The sequence below is a fragment of the Mercenaria mercenaria genome, chromosome 7 (genome assembly GCF_021730395.1).
Source record: "Mercenaria mercenaria strain notata chromosome 7, MADL_Memer_1, whole genome shotgun sequence".
Classification (NCBI taxonomy): domain Eukaryota; kingdom Metazoa; phylum Mollusca; class Bivalvia; order Venerida; family Veneridae; genus Mercenaria; species Mercenaria mercenaria.
In genome coordinates, this window is record NC_069367.1 from 55,192,494 (window position 1) to 55,210,675 (window position 18,182).

Consider the following 18,182-nt stretch of genomic DNA (forward strand, 5'->3'; position numbering starts at 1 on the left):
AGCTTGTTCATTTTTAAAACCAATGCTGTTGTTTTCTGTTGTTTTTTAGATTGCGGTCCAATATTTTTCACTCTAAGTATCATCTTTAAAACTAATGCTGTTGTTTTCTGTTGTTTTTCAGATCGCGTGTTGTTTTTTGTTGTTTTTTTAAATCCTGGTTTTCTATATTTTTCATTAGATAAGTATCATCTTTAGAACTAATGTTGTTGTTTTTATCTTGTTTTTTTCCCAATATTTTCATTATGTATGTATCATCTTTAAAATTAATGCAGTTTTCTGTTGTTTTTCAGATTGCGTTTTGTTTTCTGTTGTTTTTTCATCACGTATTTCTATATTTATCATTAAGTAAGTATTTTGAAAACTATAATCTTGTTGTTTTATCTTGTTGTTTTTCCGATATTTTCGTTATGTATGTATCATCTTTAAAACTAATGCAGTTTTCTGTTGTTTTCGTGTTTCATATTTCTGTATTTTCATTTAGTACTATCATTTTAGAAGTAAAGCTGTTGTTTTTTTTGTTGTTTTTCCGATATTTTTATTTTTATGCCTGATCTTTTTAAATAATGCTGTTTTCTGTTGTTTTTTTTTGATCGCGGATTTCTGTATTTTTCATTTTTAAAATATCATATTAAAATAATGATGTTTTTTATCTTGTTGTTTTTTTTGATATTTTTATTAGTATGCATGACTTCAAAACTAATGCTGTTTTCTGTCATTTTCCAGATACATTTTGTTTTCTTTTTTTTATAGATCGCGTTTTCAGTATTTTTCATTAGAAAATGTATCCCTATGTTTTATCGTATTGTACTTTTTTCCAAGGCTAAAGCGTTTCTTTTAATTTGGCAAGTGAAACAAGATTGGTTGAGTTTGAATTTCAAAGTGCTTTAAAAATCAACAGATAATTGCAAAGTTTTTTTCTCAAAAAAGGAGAAAAAAAACCAGAAGAAACTGAAAAAGGGGTTTTGGCCCCTTGCCTCTTGATTTTTTATTTTCCCAAGAAATAATTTTTTCAGCTTGTTCATTTTTTAAAAACCCAAGCTGTTGTTTTCGTTTTTTTTAGATTGCGGGCCCAAAATTTTTCACTCAAGTATCACTTTAAAAATAATGCTGTTGTTTTCTTTGTTTTTCAGATGCGTGTTGTTTTTTTTTGTTTTTTTAAAACCGGTTTTCTAATTTTTCATTGATAAGATGCTTTTGAATAATTTTGTTTTTTTATCTTGTTTTTTTTTCCCAATATTTTTATTTGTAGTATCATCTTTAAAATTAATGCAGTTTTTTTTGTTGTTTTTCAGATTGCGTTTTTTTTTTTTGTTTTTTTTTCACGCTATTTCTATTTTTATCATTAATAAATATCTAAACTAAATCTGTTTTTTTATCTTTTGTTTTTTTGATATTTTTTTATGTTGTATCACTTTTAAAAATAATGCGTTTTTTGTTGTTTTTCGTGATTGCAATATTCGTATTTTTTCATTTAGACTATCATTTTAGAATAATGCTGTTTTTTTATCTTGTTGTTTTTATATTTTCATTAGTATGCATATTTTAAAACTAGGCTGTTTTCTGTTTTTTTTTTTGTCGCATATTTTGTATTTTTCATTTAGTAACATCATATTTTAAAAATAATGTGTTTTTTTCTTGTTTTTTTTTTCCGATATTTTCATTATAATACAGTTTTAAAAAATAATTTGTTTTTTGTCGTTTTTCCAGTCCATGTTGTTTTCTGTTGTTTTATTAGGGCGCGCTTTTCATATTTTTTTTATTAATCTACGTATTCGTATGTTCATGTCTTTACTTGTTTCCAAGGCTAAAGCAGTTTTTTCAAATTTGGCAAGGAAACAATGATTATGTTGAGTTTGATTTCAAAGTACTTTAAAATATCAAATTTATATTGCAAGTTTTATTTTCAAAAAAAAGGGGAAAAAAAAACCAGAAAAAACTGAAAGGGGTTTGCGCCCCTTCCCTTGAGCTTTTTTTTAACCGGGGAAAAAAAATTTTTTTCGATTTTTATTTTTAAAACAAAGCTGTTTTTTTTGGTTTTTTAGATTCGGTCTTTAAAATTTTTTACTTAAGTATATCTTTAAAATAATGCTGTTTTTTTTTAGATGGGTGTTTTTTTTCAATCGCGTGTTGTTTTCTGTTTTTTTTTTAGATCCTTTTTTCTAATTTTCATTAGATAGTATCTCTTTTGAAAATTGTTGTTTTTATCTTGTTTTTTTTCCAAAATTTTTTATTATGTATTTTCACTTTAAAATTAATGCTTTTCTGTTGTTTTTTAGATTGCTTCGTTTTTTTGTTTTTTTTTTTTCGAACGGTATTTCTATATTTGTAATTAAGTTGTTTAAAACTAAATCTGTTGTTTTTCTTTTGTTTTTTTCCCATATTTTCGCATGTATTTCATTTAAAACTAATTTCAGTTTTCTGTTGTTTTGTGATCGCATATTTCGTATATTTATTTAGTAGCAATATTTAAAAGTAATGCGTTGTTTTTTCTTGTTTTTTTTTCCTTTATTTTCATTATGTAGCATGATCTTTAAAAATAATGCTTTTTCTGTTTTTTTTTTTGTCGCATATTTCGTATTTTTCTTTAGAACTATCATATAAAATAATGCGTTTTTTTTATCTTTTTGTTTTTCCGATATTTTCATTATGTAAAGCTGGTCTTTAAAACTAATGCTGTTTTCTGTTGTTTTTTTGATCGCATATTTCTGTATTTTTCATTTAGTAAAATATCAATTTAAAAGTAAGCTGTTTTTTTATCTTGTTTTTTTCCGAATTTTTTATTTTGATGATATCTTCAAAATAATGCGTTTTTTATTTTCCAAACAATGTTGTTTTTGTTGTTTTATTAAACGCGCTTTTCATATTTTTTTCTTGATACAAAGGGTTCGATGTCATCGTACTTTGACTTGTTAACAAGGCTAAAACAGTTTTCTTTTGGCAAGTGAAACATGATTGTGTTGAGTTTGTTCAAAGGCTTAATAATCAACATTTTAAATTTAAGTTTGTTTCTCAAAAAAGGAGAAAAAAATCCAGAAGAAACTGAAAGGGGTTTGGGCCCCCGGGGTCTTTTCTTTTTATTATCCCCGGAAGAAATAATTTTTTCAGCTTTTTCTTTTAAAACCTGTTTGTTTTTGTGATCAATTTTCATGAAGATCTTGTGAAATATATGGCCTCTAGAGAGGTCACAAGGTTTTTCTATTTTTAGACCTACTGGCCTAGTTTTTGAAGACACGTGACCCAGTTTAGAACTTGACCTAGATATCATCAATATGAACATTCTGAACAACTTTCATAAAGATCCCATGAAAAATGTGACCTCTAGAGTGGTCACAAGCAAAAGTTTACGGACGCACGGACGGACAACGCGCGATCACAAAAGCTCACCTTGTCACTTTGTGACAGGTGAGCTAAAAATGTGCATGCCTCTCACAGCTGCCTATAATCATCTGGATAGTCATATATCTGAGTCAGCCTTGCACCAAAACATGCATGACTTTAATCTGTGTACAGAGTGATTTTTGGTAATTCAAGAGCCATAATTCAGAAGTACCTGGGTTGATTTTGCTAGTAATCCAACTTAGATGAAGACTTATTATACAACCACATAGGGGGTATATAGGAGTGAACTTGTCGGTTGGAAGGTCTGTTTGTCAGTCGGTCCGTCCATTGGTTTTCATGGTTTCCAGACAATAACTCATGAAAGGCTTGACTGATATAAAAAAAAAATTGATACACAGATGTAACATCAGAATTATAGGTCAAGTTCGAGTTTGAGGGTCAGTATGTCAAAGGTAAAGGTCACAGTGACCCTAAACAGAAAATTGGTTTCTGGATAACTTGAGAATGCTTGGTCATAGAATCATAATTTTTGGTACACAGGAGTAACATCAGAAAATACATGTAACGTTTGACTTTGAGGCCAGTAGGTCAAGGTCACAGTAACCATGAACAGTTAAATGGTATTTGGATAGTAACTTGAGAAACTTGGGCCTAGAATCATAAATTTTGGTACACATATGGCCTCTAGCGAGGTCACAAGGTTTTTTTTTTATTATTTGACCTACTGACCTAGTTTTTGACGGCACATGACCCAGTTTCGAACTTGACCTAGATATGATCAAGGTGAACATTCTGACTAACTTTCATAAAGATGTGGGCTAAAAGAAGGCACATGATGTTACCTAGCACACTTGGCATTCTTCTCGAGAATCTTGGTGCTTCTTACAGAGGTATGGCCCTTGAAATAGCCAAAATAGTGGATTTTTTGTTTGTGATGCTCGTAGCTCAAAAAGTATATTGCCCAGAATAATAAATCCTTTTCATAAAATGTTTGTTGAGACTATACCCCATAAGACTGCAAAACTTTTGAGTTATTGCCACTTATTTGTAACAAATGTATCAGTGCGGGCACACCCTGTGTCCTAAACATTTTCGGATGATAACTTTAGAACATTTACGCCTAGGACAAAAAAAAATGATGACCCGAAGTTTTTGGGGTCAGTAGGTCTTATTGGCAAACCCCTTTTGATCAAGTTTGATGACCCCACAGATAAAAATGTTCGACTTAGACTGCTGACATGTGTGTGTAGCGTGATTTTCAATGACCTTAATCCTGCAGTGCCTAAAACCAATTTGTCTAGTTATAAAAAAATGCCGAGGACATACGGCAAATACATACTGTTCAAGTCTAGGGAAGATCTGATATGAAATGTTCGACTCAAGAGTGTGGAAAAGATTTGTGACAGACACATACACATACCGGCACATGGACACACAGGAGTAAATCAATATGTCTGCCAAACAACTGTGGTTGAAGACATAACAAGAGCTGTCTGTTGACAGCATGCTCTACTACCCAAAGAACTGATGAAAATATATGGTCCACATCTAACTAGAGTTTGGGCGAAAACAAGTTGATGTCATTTTCGCGGAAAATAATGCCCGTCAGTTTTGATTTGTTTATTTACATGTTATTGAGAATTCTTTTGTATTTTACCTGTATTTTCTTACATAATGATAACTATGAAATAAATTAATCATTTGATCATGGGTATGTAATAAAAAGGTTATTAACTTTGTATGTTGATTTATTCTGTCACTTGCAGTATTTTTGACCCGACATCAGGGTGCCGTATATCTTTCTTGATATACCTTCATTTGATCATGTGACCAGTGATATACGGTCAGTTGATCATGTGACCTTATGATCGATATTGTTGTCATAAGAAATTTTGCAACGAAACCATCATCTTGTGATGGAAATGCCCCGAACTAAAGAAAATGAGTGGTCAAATAATGATTTTTATTCAAAAACGAAGAATTTTAATTGCGATTTGCCGTAATCATGTCATTATATAAGCGTCGTCTTTACGAATATGACGTCATTAAAGCGGTTGTTGCACACTTATTTTTGTAAAATAAATTGGGCCAAATAGGGAAAAATTTGAAGTAATTGACAAGATAAATAGAATAACAGGTTATGCCTAAGATGGAGAAAGTTTATCTGGCTGGGCTCCGGAATTTTATCAGGTTCCCCTTTCAGCTCACCCGATAACCTCCTCCACCTCGCCAATAAACTTTCTCATCTATGGCCTAACCTATTATTCTCTATTTATGCACTGTTCTTCCGCGGATAATATTGCGCTCCTAAAGTTGCACAATATTATCGCTGCTGAACTCGGGCATATATCCAAGTACAAATTTAAAAGACATGCAGAAAATTAAGAGAGCAGTATGACGTCACAATGACAGATCGGGGTGGGGTGTGTGTTGAAAAGGGGGGGGGGGGGGGGGGGGGGGGGGGGGGCCATGATATCGGGTTTTTGGGGGAGGGAAACAACCTGCATGTTGATTAAAAATCATTGAAAGCTTAAGATTTAAACAAAGAGGGCATAAAGGGCCCTCTAGAGTGTTAACTAGTTTATTCCTTTGATTTGACGCCATGACCTAGTTTTTGACCAGACTTGAACTTGACCTACAGATCATCAAGTTTAACATTCTGACTAAGTTTTACGAAGATACAGTCTTAAATGTGGCCTCTAAGAGTGTTAACAAGCTTTTCCTTTGATCTGACCTAGTGACCTACTTTTTAACCCAACATGACCAAGATTCGAACTTGACCTACAGATCATCAAGTTTAACATTCTGACTAAGTTTTATGAAGATACAGTCTTAAATGTGGCCTCTAAAGTGTTAACAAGCTTTTCCTTTGATTTGACCTGGTGACCTAGTTTTTGACACCAGATTTAAACTTGACCTATAGATCATCAAGATTAACATTCTGACCAAGTTTCTTTAAGATATGGTCATAAAGTAACCTCAAAATTTTAACTAGCTTTTCCCTTTGATTTGCCCCGGGTGACCTAGTTTTTGACTCGACATGACCAAGTTTCAAACTTATCCTAAAGACATTAAGTTAACATACTGACAAGTTTCATGAACATACAGCCATAAATATTCCCCTCTAGAATGTTAACAAGCTTTTCCTGTGTTTTTGACCTGGTGACCTAGTTTTTGACCCCACCTACCCAGATTAAACTTTAACTATAGATCATCAATATTAACATTCTAACAAAGTTTCATGAAGATACAGTCATAAATGTGGCCTCTACAGTGTTAACAAGCTGTTTCCCTTTGATTTGACCTGTTGAACAGTTTTTGATACCAATGACCCAATATCAAACTCCATCCAAGATTTTTATCAGGGTAACATTCTGCCCAAGTTTCATTAAGATTGGGCCAAAAATGGACCTCTAGAGTGTTAACAAGTTTTTCCCTTTTGATTTGTGAAATAAAGGAGGAATTTGACATAAATTCAGTCCTTAGTTTTTCTACCCTGATTGTCTCATTCCAACTTATGAAAAAATGAAATTTCAAATGAGTCCTTACTAAAAGTCTTACTGTTTAAAAATCCATTTGTTTTCGAAAGGGATCTGAGATTTTATGCCAACACAAGTTGATGCAAGTCTGTTTTAAAATCAAATACAATATGTGGTTCTGTATCATTTTCACAAGGAAATTGTGACTGACAGACGTTTTTTTTCAAAATGTGGACATGTCCCAATAATTTAAACCCAAGGTGTGACTCTGACATCGGGGCGAGTGGGATAGCTCTACTTATTCTTACTGCTCACCTAAAAGGCTGACCAGCAAATGGTTCTTCTGCAGCCCTTGCAAGTGAAATTCTAGAAGTGATTTTTTTTAATTTTAAATTCCCAATTTCCAAATCCATTTTTTCAAATCTCCTTTCAAGTTTTACTTTCATTTTGTATTTTTAATGTTTCTTTTTCTGTTTTCAGTGTTCTTTTTCTATCTTCAAAGTCTCCTTTTGAAGCCTTTTCAATGTCCAACTTATCCGCTTGTTATCAAGTAAGAGATTCTCTCTCTCTAAATCTGGGATTTTCTGCTCCTTCCTCTTAAGTTTGCTTATACTGTCTGAAAACATACCAATTGATATAGATTTATATACATAAAGAGAGATATTTATTATACGATTTGAATCAAGATATATACTTTCAGGAACCAGTAGGAACTGTCAAGGTATTGAATTTTGATTCCGTTTTTTAAATAAAATTAAGAAATAATATATCTCATCTAGTGATTTGTCGTTGAATAAATCATTGCTTGGAGTTCAGATGCGTAGCCCGAGTGATATAATAATACGCATCTGAACGACAAGCAATGATTTATTCAAGAGCAAATCACTAAATGAATATATTATTTCGATTCTAACACGTTATAAAGGATTTTAAGTACACCCCTTGATGACATGCATTAAATATTTGCCCGTTTTCAATGGGTTTTTCTTTTCCACGAGCCGCTATGCCGCTTGACGCCATGAGTAATAATTGTGACTCAGAACAGTGATCTGTTTTTAAACGAAATGATAATTCACTGTTTTTCCTTCCTTCTTTGTTTAATAGGAAAATGAATCGGATCTGTAAAAATATATATTACTACATAAATCTTCTACATATATGTAGTTCGAATACGTCATTTACAGCATGAGAGTCATCTTACACCCGGGGTTTTGGGCGCATGACACCCCATGTGGTTAACATTCAGCCAAATAAAAACAAGTTTGCTCCATGCATGTCAAAGTTATGGTTCGCATAAACAAATCCAGACAGACGCACACACACACACACACATATGCACAAAAATACACCGAACAGCCATTTGGACAACTATGTCTTCGCATCCGCAAGCAGGCCCGACAAAATGTATACATTTACCTTTGACGTCTATCTTGTGTACTTCATGGTCCACATTACAAACTTCTTCACTCACATTTTTCTTCTCTGGACTGACTAAAATAAGACATTTCAGAACATCTTATATTTGGGAATTGCGGTATGCACAATGTTTTTAATGTTAGTTATCATAGTTAACTTTGTTGGTTTTTTTAACATTGCCAACAATTAGAAAACAATAATTTGTTTATATCTCAACTAATGCAAATTATTCTCCATTTATTGCATCTATCTAAAAGGTCAACTTGGGTGCCTATGACCTTGAACTTTGCAGCTGGCACAATGTTTTGAAAAAGGCAAATTTACAACAACAAGGCTCTCTGCAAATAAAAGCCTCTCCAGACTTTTACAGGGTATTGTTTTTAAATTCAATCAAGATATTTGGGATTTACAATTGCAACCTAAACATCTATATGAAGTAATTTGCATTGATTAAAGGAGGTATTAAAAAATACATTACATGTCCTAGGTTCAAGTGTCTCAGACGCATCACCAAACAAACTACGGGGAAACCAGGGTTACAACAGCATCTGGCTCCCAATACACCTGAAATATAATGCAATTAAATAACAAAAGTTAACTCCAATAATAAATGTAAATAATTTTTAAGTTTGAATAGCAAACCCCTAATAGTAACTGAGGGATTTCCACATCATATTTGCTTTTATGCCCTAAAATAATTAAGTATTAACTTTAGATACACAGTTAATTTTATTTAAAACAAGCTTAGGAACTTATCAATTACTGTAACAATTCAATTTCATGCAATGCTTTGCACCTTTTGTATCCAGATGAACAGTCAGACCGTGGACAATGCTTTTTTTCGATGAAGGGCTCTACCGAGTTTTTCAGTATCAGTGAATTTGGAAAAAACGACCACCCCCAGTTTTTTTGGTCTGGTCAAGCTTTTCATTAGCTGGAAAAAAATCAAATAATTGATTGAAATATCTTTGACTTATTTTTCAATTATTAATGAGTGTGCCATATACTTGACAACAGTACTGATTTTACTTGATTTATTTTACGTTTGATTTTGATCGAGTATAATAAAGCCATTACACAAAAATGATACTTACACTAGTGTAATAAAGCTATGATTTTTAAAATTGATGAGACATTAGTCAAAATGGACTTGATTATATTATTTTGACTCACTTAATAATTGTAAAAAAAAATTATCTTCACTATTATCTTAGTTTTATGAATTTAAAGTACATGTACAGTAGTTGAACTTGACTGATATAATCAAACAAAATCATGGGTGAAACTTGAAATGTATCTTTATATAATTCTTTACATAATGTGTTTATTTTAAGTTCTCCCCCCCTTTGTCTGATTTGTTAACTTGTTTCTTTACTTGTGAAACATTAACAGGGACATCAGAAAATGCTGAAAATATAAATTACAACATCAAAATAAGGGGAATTTAAAAATTTATAAAATGCTCAAATACAAATAAATTTAAAACACAGCTGTCTCAACTAATTAAAGTTTAACCTATTGATAACAGCTAAACTGAACGCTGTTAAAAAGTATGATGACCAATATGCTTACTGGGCAATATTGTGAATTGATGTAGCTGAATCTTTTTTTTCTAACCAAGAATTTTCTTGGGTTGGACAAGCCTAGTTGTGACCATGAATGACCCATATTCTATACTGACCTAGATTTCAACAAGGCAATCATTCTCACCAAATCCCAACGAAGATCAGTTATAAAAAGCACAGCCTATATCGCTTACACAAGCTAAATGTTGACAGACAACAGACAGAAGGCAGACATTGCTCACGTGTGCATTGCTCAGGTCGGCTTAAAAAGCACACACTAAATACTTAAGCTTGTATTAAATAATGTAAAAATTTTGAAGAAAAACAAGAGGGCCATGATGGCCCTATATCGCTCACCTGTTATCATTGCACTTGAGGACAAGAAGGTCCTCAGAAAAAATATCTAAGTCCAAAAGAAAGAAACAACAATGGGAAAAAAATTAACCTAAAAGAAAAAAATCTTACAAGGTATAGATATGTTAAAATACACCTTAAAATTAGAGGTACATCCATGTTGTACCACAGAAAACTGGTCTCTTGTTTTCCCTGCGGCCAATAATAAAACAGTGTTACTAAATATAAGCTATTTATAGTAACGTAAAAAGGAAGTAATTAAAAAACTATTGTAAGTGGACAAGAAAAAGGATCTGCCTAATAAATCTGTTGACATAAATGAAATTTCAGATCAGTATCTTCAGTAGTTATGGAGATATAACAATTTTAATTTGAAATAAAGGGAGGTAATTTGACATAAATCAGTCCACAGTTATCTACCCTGATTGTCTCAGTCCAACTAATAACAATAAGAAATTTCAAATAAGTCCTGTAAGTACTTACTGAATAAATCCATTTTGAAATTTCCCAAACAGGGGGGGTAATCAGATATTAAACAACTCTGGAACCTATGATTGGATCTGATTTATCATGGAATCCAAGATTTATTGTTGTTGAAGATATTTTGGAAGTTTGTATCAAATAAAACCATAAATGAAGTCTCTATATGGCTGCAAAAGCCAAAATAGCAAATTTTTGGACCTTTAAGTGGCCATAACTTGCTGAACCCATGACGGAATCTGGCCAGTTGAAGAAAGGAAGCAAGATATTGTGGTGATACAAGTTGTGTGCAAGTGTGGTTAAAATCAAATCATAAATGAAGCTGCTATTGTGCAGACAAGGTCAAAATAGCTAATTTTGGCCCTTTCAGGGGCCATAACTGTGGAACCCATTAAGGAATCTTGCCTGTTCAAGAAAGGAACCGAATCTTATTGTGACACAAGTTTTGTGCAAGTTGATTTAAAATTTAAATCAAAACGAAGCTGCTATTGTGGGAGACAAGGGGAAAAAAAGCTAATTCTGGCCCTTTCAGGGCCACACTATGGAACCCATAATGGGGAAACTCGCCAGTTCAAGAATGGAATCGAGATCTTATGGTGATACAACTTGAATGCCAGTTTGGTAAAAATCAAATCATAAATAAAGCTGCTATTGTGCAGACAAGGTCAAAAAAGCTAATTTTGGCCCTTTCAGGGGCCATAACTCTGGGACCCATAGTGGGATCTGGCCAGTTCAAGAAAGGATCCGTGATCTTACAGTGATACAAGTTGTATGCAAGTTTGGTTAAAATAAAATCATAAATGAAACCACTATCGTGCAGACAAGAAATTGTTGACGGACGGACGCAGGGTGATCACAAAAGCTCACCTTGTCCCCTAAGTGACAGGTGAGCTAAATATGTAAAGCTAAAGGGGAAAACAACAATGATGCTGTCAAGAAACAAGCTTTTAAAATTCCTTGTTATATAGGGAAAATAATTAATACACAATGATATAATCATATAATTTCAAATAGGTCTGTTATTTTTTTTTTTCGACATACTGTCCTGTACAATATGAATATTGAGTTTATCGATTAAATAATTCTGTTATTGAAATTTTAATTTTTTACTGGATAAACAAAGAATGTTGTTTTTTTCAAACCTGCTATTAAAGTTTGGATTAAAAGGTTTTATACTCGAACTTTCTGAAGCATCATGAAATTTTTTACCGGTAAAAAAAAGTGAGCTAGATTATGTGCATATCTACTCAATCGACAATGACTGACAGTGACTATTAAGAGATCTTATAATGTATCAATAATTTACTGGAAACTTACCATTTTTTTAAATCTGATCTGTTGAAAATCTGAGTTGATAATTTGAGCTATTATTCAAAAAACATTACGTGGATTATCGTGATGGTTCATGTTATAATTCTATTATGTCACAATTGACTATCCAATTACAATTGTCAAAATATTGTTTTTATTTTGATAGAAATGAACTTCTTTTTAATGTCATCTTCTTATAGCAGTCAAATAACAAGTCACAAAAATGTACAATTATCTGTTGATCAAAAAATCAGGGCTGACCAAACAAATAGTGTACACCCCCGTGCCTTATTTCATTTCATTTTGCAGTTCACAATATCACTTGTGGTTTATAATTGAGATGCATCCCATTCCTGCTTGTAAGTGGCTGGAGTCCATTTTCTGCTTGTAAGTGAATGGAGAAACTGCACTTATAATTAAATAAATCCAAACCATCCGATAAGGATCTTCCTTAGAGTTAGTCTGAATATCATTCCTTTGCAAATATTTCATGGAATCTTGTGAATCACATATTACACACTTTCGTCTACATTTTATCATGGTTCCACCAGAAAATATCCACCAGCCAAGCCCCTGAAGAATCAGTAAAAAAATTCCCTCCTATAATATTTAACACCCAGCCGACCTCTCCAATCCCATCAAGCCCCTCCAAATACACTCCTCCCCTCTGTAAAATATCCATCTCTCCCTCTCAGATCATAAAATAGATCATCCTGACCTGATAAGCAAAAGGAGTAAGGGTACCCTACCACACCCAACCCCTCCCACCACAACACAAAACACCAAATGAAACTCCTGCCACCTGGGGTGGGGATGTTTTTTTTCTGAATAGCCAATTTTTCTGCGACTTTGATTGCACTTTACAACTGTCAGTTGTGTATATCATATGTTTTGTTGTGTAACTTCTACGTACACAAACATTGAAACACAAACTGGTGTAATAAACAATAATGACGCCCCTATTTATAACATTTATAGAAATTTTACATCTAAAAACCAACAGGTAATTAGATCTAGAAAAGAATCTTCAGTATCGCGGTTTATAAACATCAATATCACGATAAAATGAAAACTAAAATCCAGTTTCATTTGGTTCATATTTCCCCGATTCCCTTTATGTCTATTATCATCCATGTGATTGTCCCCTGTTACTATTTACAATCTATGTTTTTAGTATCTAATTTCGAAGGAATTTTTTTATTTTGTGCAGGAAAAACAACCGTCGTATCGGGTTTCGTACAAATGTTTAATTTCAGGCTATATAAAAGGGGAATTAACTATGTATAAAGCTTGTGTGTAAAAAACGGAACTTACCCCATTTAATCGAGTCGGGGATAGCTTGCCAAAACCTATCTTTCTCGTCCGCAGACACGCCTCCCGCACCGCACCCCTTGAACTTTCCATTTAAAACCTCCTGGTTCTCAATATATTTCTCCATGGCCAGAAGTTTGCATTTTTCTTGGCCATGGAGCTCTACGGGCGGCTTTGGTGTCTGTTTTCCTCCATTGCAGACGAATGACATCTGTACGGGAAAATTCACGCGAATAATGACGCAACTGTGCGCGACTCCTTGGAAGCTGAGAATTTGGCCGCTTATGTATTAAAAAAACTACGGCTCAGCTGAGAAAAATCTCAAGACTTGAGAAAACGTTTAGTGAAAGCCAGCTTGAGAAATTTCTCAGCTGAGACAATTCTCAGACAGTTCTGAGACAATCTTGAGCTGAGAATTTTCTCACTTTGAGAACGTTAGTGAAAGCGGGGCCTGTTGCGTCGTTTCGCATCCTGAAATCTATATCTTGGTTATTACTAAATGGATTTGATTAAAACTTAAAATAGATGTTCCACCTTATCACCCACATCATGTGGCACAAGATGCATAACTGACACCAATTTTTCACGAGTAAAGGACCTTTTACTTAGAATTTAAGGTTAATTTTTATGCATTTTCACTATATCTCAGTTTTTAGCTCCACTATTCGGAGAATAGGGGGGCTATACCACTCCCGTCGGCGTCGGTGTGCCCCTTCTTGGTTAAAGTTTTTCGGCAACCTTTGTTTTTCTGTCATATCTTTGTTACTGTTACTTATATCTTACTATAACTTCACATAAACATTGTCCACTATACAAACAATGTATGTGTTTGCTGAGCCCATTATACCCAAGGTCAAGGTTACCAAGCTGTTATACTTCGGCTATTTTTATGCCCCCGAAGGGAGGCATACAGTTTTTGAACCGTCTGTCAGTCTGTCTGTCTGTCCGCAATTTTCGTGTCCGGTCCATATCTTTGTCATCGATGGATGGATTTTCAAATAACTTGGCATGAATGTGTACCACAGTAAGACGACGTGCAGTGCGCAAGACCCAGGTCCGTAGCTCAAAGGTCAAGGTCACACTTAGACGTTAAAGGATAGTGCATTGATGGGCGTGTCTGGTCCATATCTTTGTCATCGATGGATGGATTTTCAAATAACTTGGCATGAATGTGTACCACAGTAAGACGATGTGCAGTGTGCAAGACCCAGGTCCGTAGCTCAAAGGTCAAGATCACACTTAGATGTTAAAGGATAGTGCATTGATGGGCGTTTCCAGTCCATATCTTTGTCATTGATGGATGGATTTTCAAATAACTTGGCATGAATGTGTACCACAATAAGACGACGTGTCACTCGCAAGACCCAGGTCCGTAGCTCAAAGGTCAAGGTCACACTTAGACGTTAAAGATCATTTTTCATGATAGTGCATTGATGGGCATGTCCGGTCCATATCTTTGTCATTCATGCATGGATTTTAAAATAACTATGCATGAATGTGTGACACAGTAAGACGATGTGTCGCGCGCAAGACCCAGCTCCGTAGGTCAAAGGTCCTAAACTCTAACATCGGCCATAACTATTCATTCAAAGTGCCATCGGGGGCATGTGTCATCCTACGGAGACAGCTCTTGTTAAGGTTAAAGTTTTTCAGCAACCTTTGTTTTTCCGTCATATCTTTCGTTTTGCCCCCCTTCGAAGAAGGAGGGGTATATTGTTTTGCAGATGTCAGTCGGTCGGTCGGAATGTAGACCAATCCGTTTCCGGATGATAACTCAAGAACGCTTGGGCCTAGGCTCATGAAAGTTGATAGAGAGGTTGGTCATCACCAGCAGATGACCCCTATTGATTTTTAGGTCTGTATGTCAAAGGTCAAGGTCACAGTGACCCTAAATAGTAAAACAGTTTCCAGATGATAACTCAAGAACACTTGGGCTTAGGATCATGAAAGTTGATAGGGAGATTGGTCATGACCAGCAGATGACCCCTATTGATTTTGAGGTCAGTATGTTAAAGGTCAAGGTCACAGTGACCCTGAACAGTTAAACGGTTTCCGGATGATAACTCAATAACGCATAGGCCTAGTGTCACGAAAGTTGATAGGGAGGTTGGTCATGACCAGCAGATGACCCCTATTGATTTTGAGGTCAGTATGTCAAAGGTCAAGGTCACAGTGACCAGGAACAGTAAAATGGTTTCTGAGCAATAACTCAAGAACGCTTGGGCCTAGTGTCAGGAAAATTGATAGTTAGGTTGGTCATGATCAGCAGATAACCCCTATTGATTTTGAGGTCATTAGGTCAAAGGTCAAGGTCACATTGGCCAGGAACAGTTGAACGGTTTCTGATCTTCTTGTCCAAAACCATAGGGCCTAGAGCTTTGCTATTTGGTATGTAGCAAAATCTAGTGGTCCTCAACCAAAATTATTATCCCCCGCTGATGAAATGGGGAGGGGGGTATTGAAATGGCGTTGTCCGTCTGTACGTCCGTTTGTCCGTCCGCAGCCATTTCTCAGTAACTACTTGGTAGAATTTCATGAAACTGGAAATAAACATGAACCAACATACTGCGATGATGCCCGTCAAGTTTTTTTTTTGATTGGTCAATTTCCCTCAGAGTTATTGCCCTTGATTTAATAAAAAATGTCTGTCTGCAGCTATTTCTCAGTAACTAACGGGTTGAATTTCATCAAATTTGAAATAGACATGAAAAGATACTGTGCTGATGCCCGTCAAGTTTTTTTTTTGATGGGTCAATTTCCGTCAGAGTTATTGCCCTTGATTTAATGAAAAAGTCCGTCTGCAGCCATTTCTCAGTAACTAGCCAGTAGAATTTCATCAAACTTGAAACAGACATGAACCAAGATACTGCGACGATGCCCTTCAAGTTTTTTTTTGATTGGTCAATTTTCCATATAGTTATTGCCCTTTAATTGTTTAAAAATCCACAGATCTGTACATAACAAACCAACCAATTGGAAGAATTTCATTAAACTTCTTTTATTCTTTTTCCCTGAACATTTATTATAAACATGTTTATTTGTGTACCTACACCTGGTCCCCCCCCCCCCCCCCCCCCCCCCATTTTTTTTTTTATTTATTTTTTTTTTTCATTTTTAGCTCGACTATTCATAGAATAGTAGAGCTATTGGACTCGACCATGCGTCCGCGTCCGCGCCCCGATTTGGTTAAGTTTTTGTATGTAAGCTGGTTTCTCAGCAACCACTTGTGGGAATGGATTGAAACTTCACACACTTATTCACTGTGATAAACTGACTTACATTGCACAGGTTCCATAACTCTGTTTTGCTTTTTTACAAAATTATGCACCTTTTTGGACTTAGAAATTTTTGGTTAAGGTTTTGTATGTAAGCTGGTATCTCAGTAACCACTTATGGGAATGGATTGAAACTTCACACACTTATTTGCTGTGATAAACTGACTTACATTGCACAGGTTCCATAACTCTATTTTGCTTTTTTACAAAATTATGCCCCTTTTTCGACTTAGAATTTATTTGGTTAAGGTTTTGTATGTAAGCTGGTATCTCAGTACTCACTAATGGGAATGGATTGAAACTTTCTCAAAATAGTTCACTGTCATGATCTGTCATGCACAAAGAAGGTCCCATAAACCTTTATTTGGCTTTTTACAAAATTCTGCCCTTTTTCAAACATAGATATTTTTGTGTTTAAGTTTTGTATGTAAGCTGGTTCTCAGTATCACTAATGGGAAAGGATTGGAATTCACGCACTAGTTCTCTGTCATCGATATGGGACATGAGTGCAATGGATCATAATCAACTTCGCATTTACAAAATTATGCCCTTTTTCAATTAGGGAGTTTTTGGTGTTAAATTCATTTTGTAGCTGGCGTATCGCAGTACCCACTAAGGGGAATGGATTGATACTTCATACATTGTCCACTGTATGAGCACTGATAAGCATTTGCAGGTTCCAAACCCTATTTTAATTTTTTACTAAATTATGCCCCTTTTTCGACTCTCATCTAATTTGAGCGGTCAAAGACTGTTAAATAGTAGAGCTTTGCTGTCCTCCCGCAGCTCTTGTTGATTTTCTTTCAATATTTATATAACATGTAAATGTTGTATCCTCAACCCACCCCCAGCCCCACCCAAACAGATGAAACCTTTCATTTTGTTTTAATTTGATTTTGGACTAATGAAATTATTTGCTTCTTGGTAACAGTTCTTAAACTTTTTGCTGGATAATTTTTTTGGCCGTTCTCAACTCTGACCCCTTTCGAGCGGGGGATTCCAATTCTTCGAAATTTGCTTGTTCAGATTATTTCCTGGGGTTCAAATATGGCCCCACCCGGGGGTCACATGGTTTAATATAGTCTTATATAGGAAAAAAATTGAAAAATTGCTTTGTCAAAACCACAGGCCTAGGGCTTTGATATTTAGTATATGACATCATCTAGTGGTCCTCTACCGAAGATTGTTCAATTATTCCTAGGGGTCAATATGGCTCAGCCATGGGGGGTCTCATGGTTTTACATAGACTTTATAGAGTAAAAACTTTGAAAAATCTTCTTGTCCAAAACCACAAAGACTATGGCTTTGGATATTTGTATGTAAGCTCATATAGTGGTTCTCTTACCAAGTTTTGTTCATATTTTATCGGGATCAAATTGGGCCCCGCCCAGGGGTCACATGGTGCAATTGACCTTATATAGGGAAAAACTTAGATTCTAATGTCCATAAAACTTACATCATTCAAATTTGGACAACTTGTATAGTTGAGTGGCAAGATGGAACATTGACATGAGTTGAACCTTGATCTTGGACCTCAGTGACATACTTTCACATTTCTGTTGCTTTAGCCTTCAAATTTTGGACCACCATGCATAGGTTTGTGTACTGAAACAAACTGACCTTGTTATTGACCTAGTGACCTACTTTCACAT

General features: G+C 34.6%; 1 long non-coding RNA gene across 1 annotated transcript; it reads right to left on the reverse strand.

Annotated features, from left to right (window-relative positions):
* Positions 1 to 7,352: 7,352 nt before the first annotated feature.
* Positions 7,353 to 8,760, reverse strand: LOC128558814 (uncharacterized). Its single transcript, XR_008371942.1, has 3 exons — positions 8,713 to 8,760; positions 8,235 to 8,309; positions 7,353 to 7,434 (listed from the first exon to the last, which is right to left on the reverse strand). It is a non-coding gene; the product is annotated as an uncharacterized LOC128558814 (long non-coding RNA).
* Between the last annotated feature and the right edge of the window lie 9,422 nt (positions 8,761 to 18,182).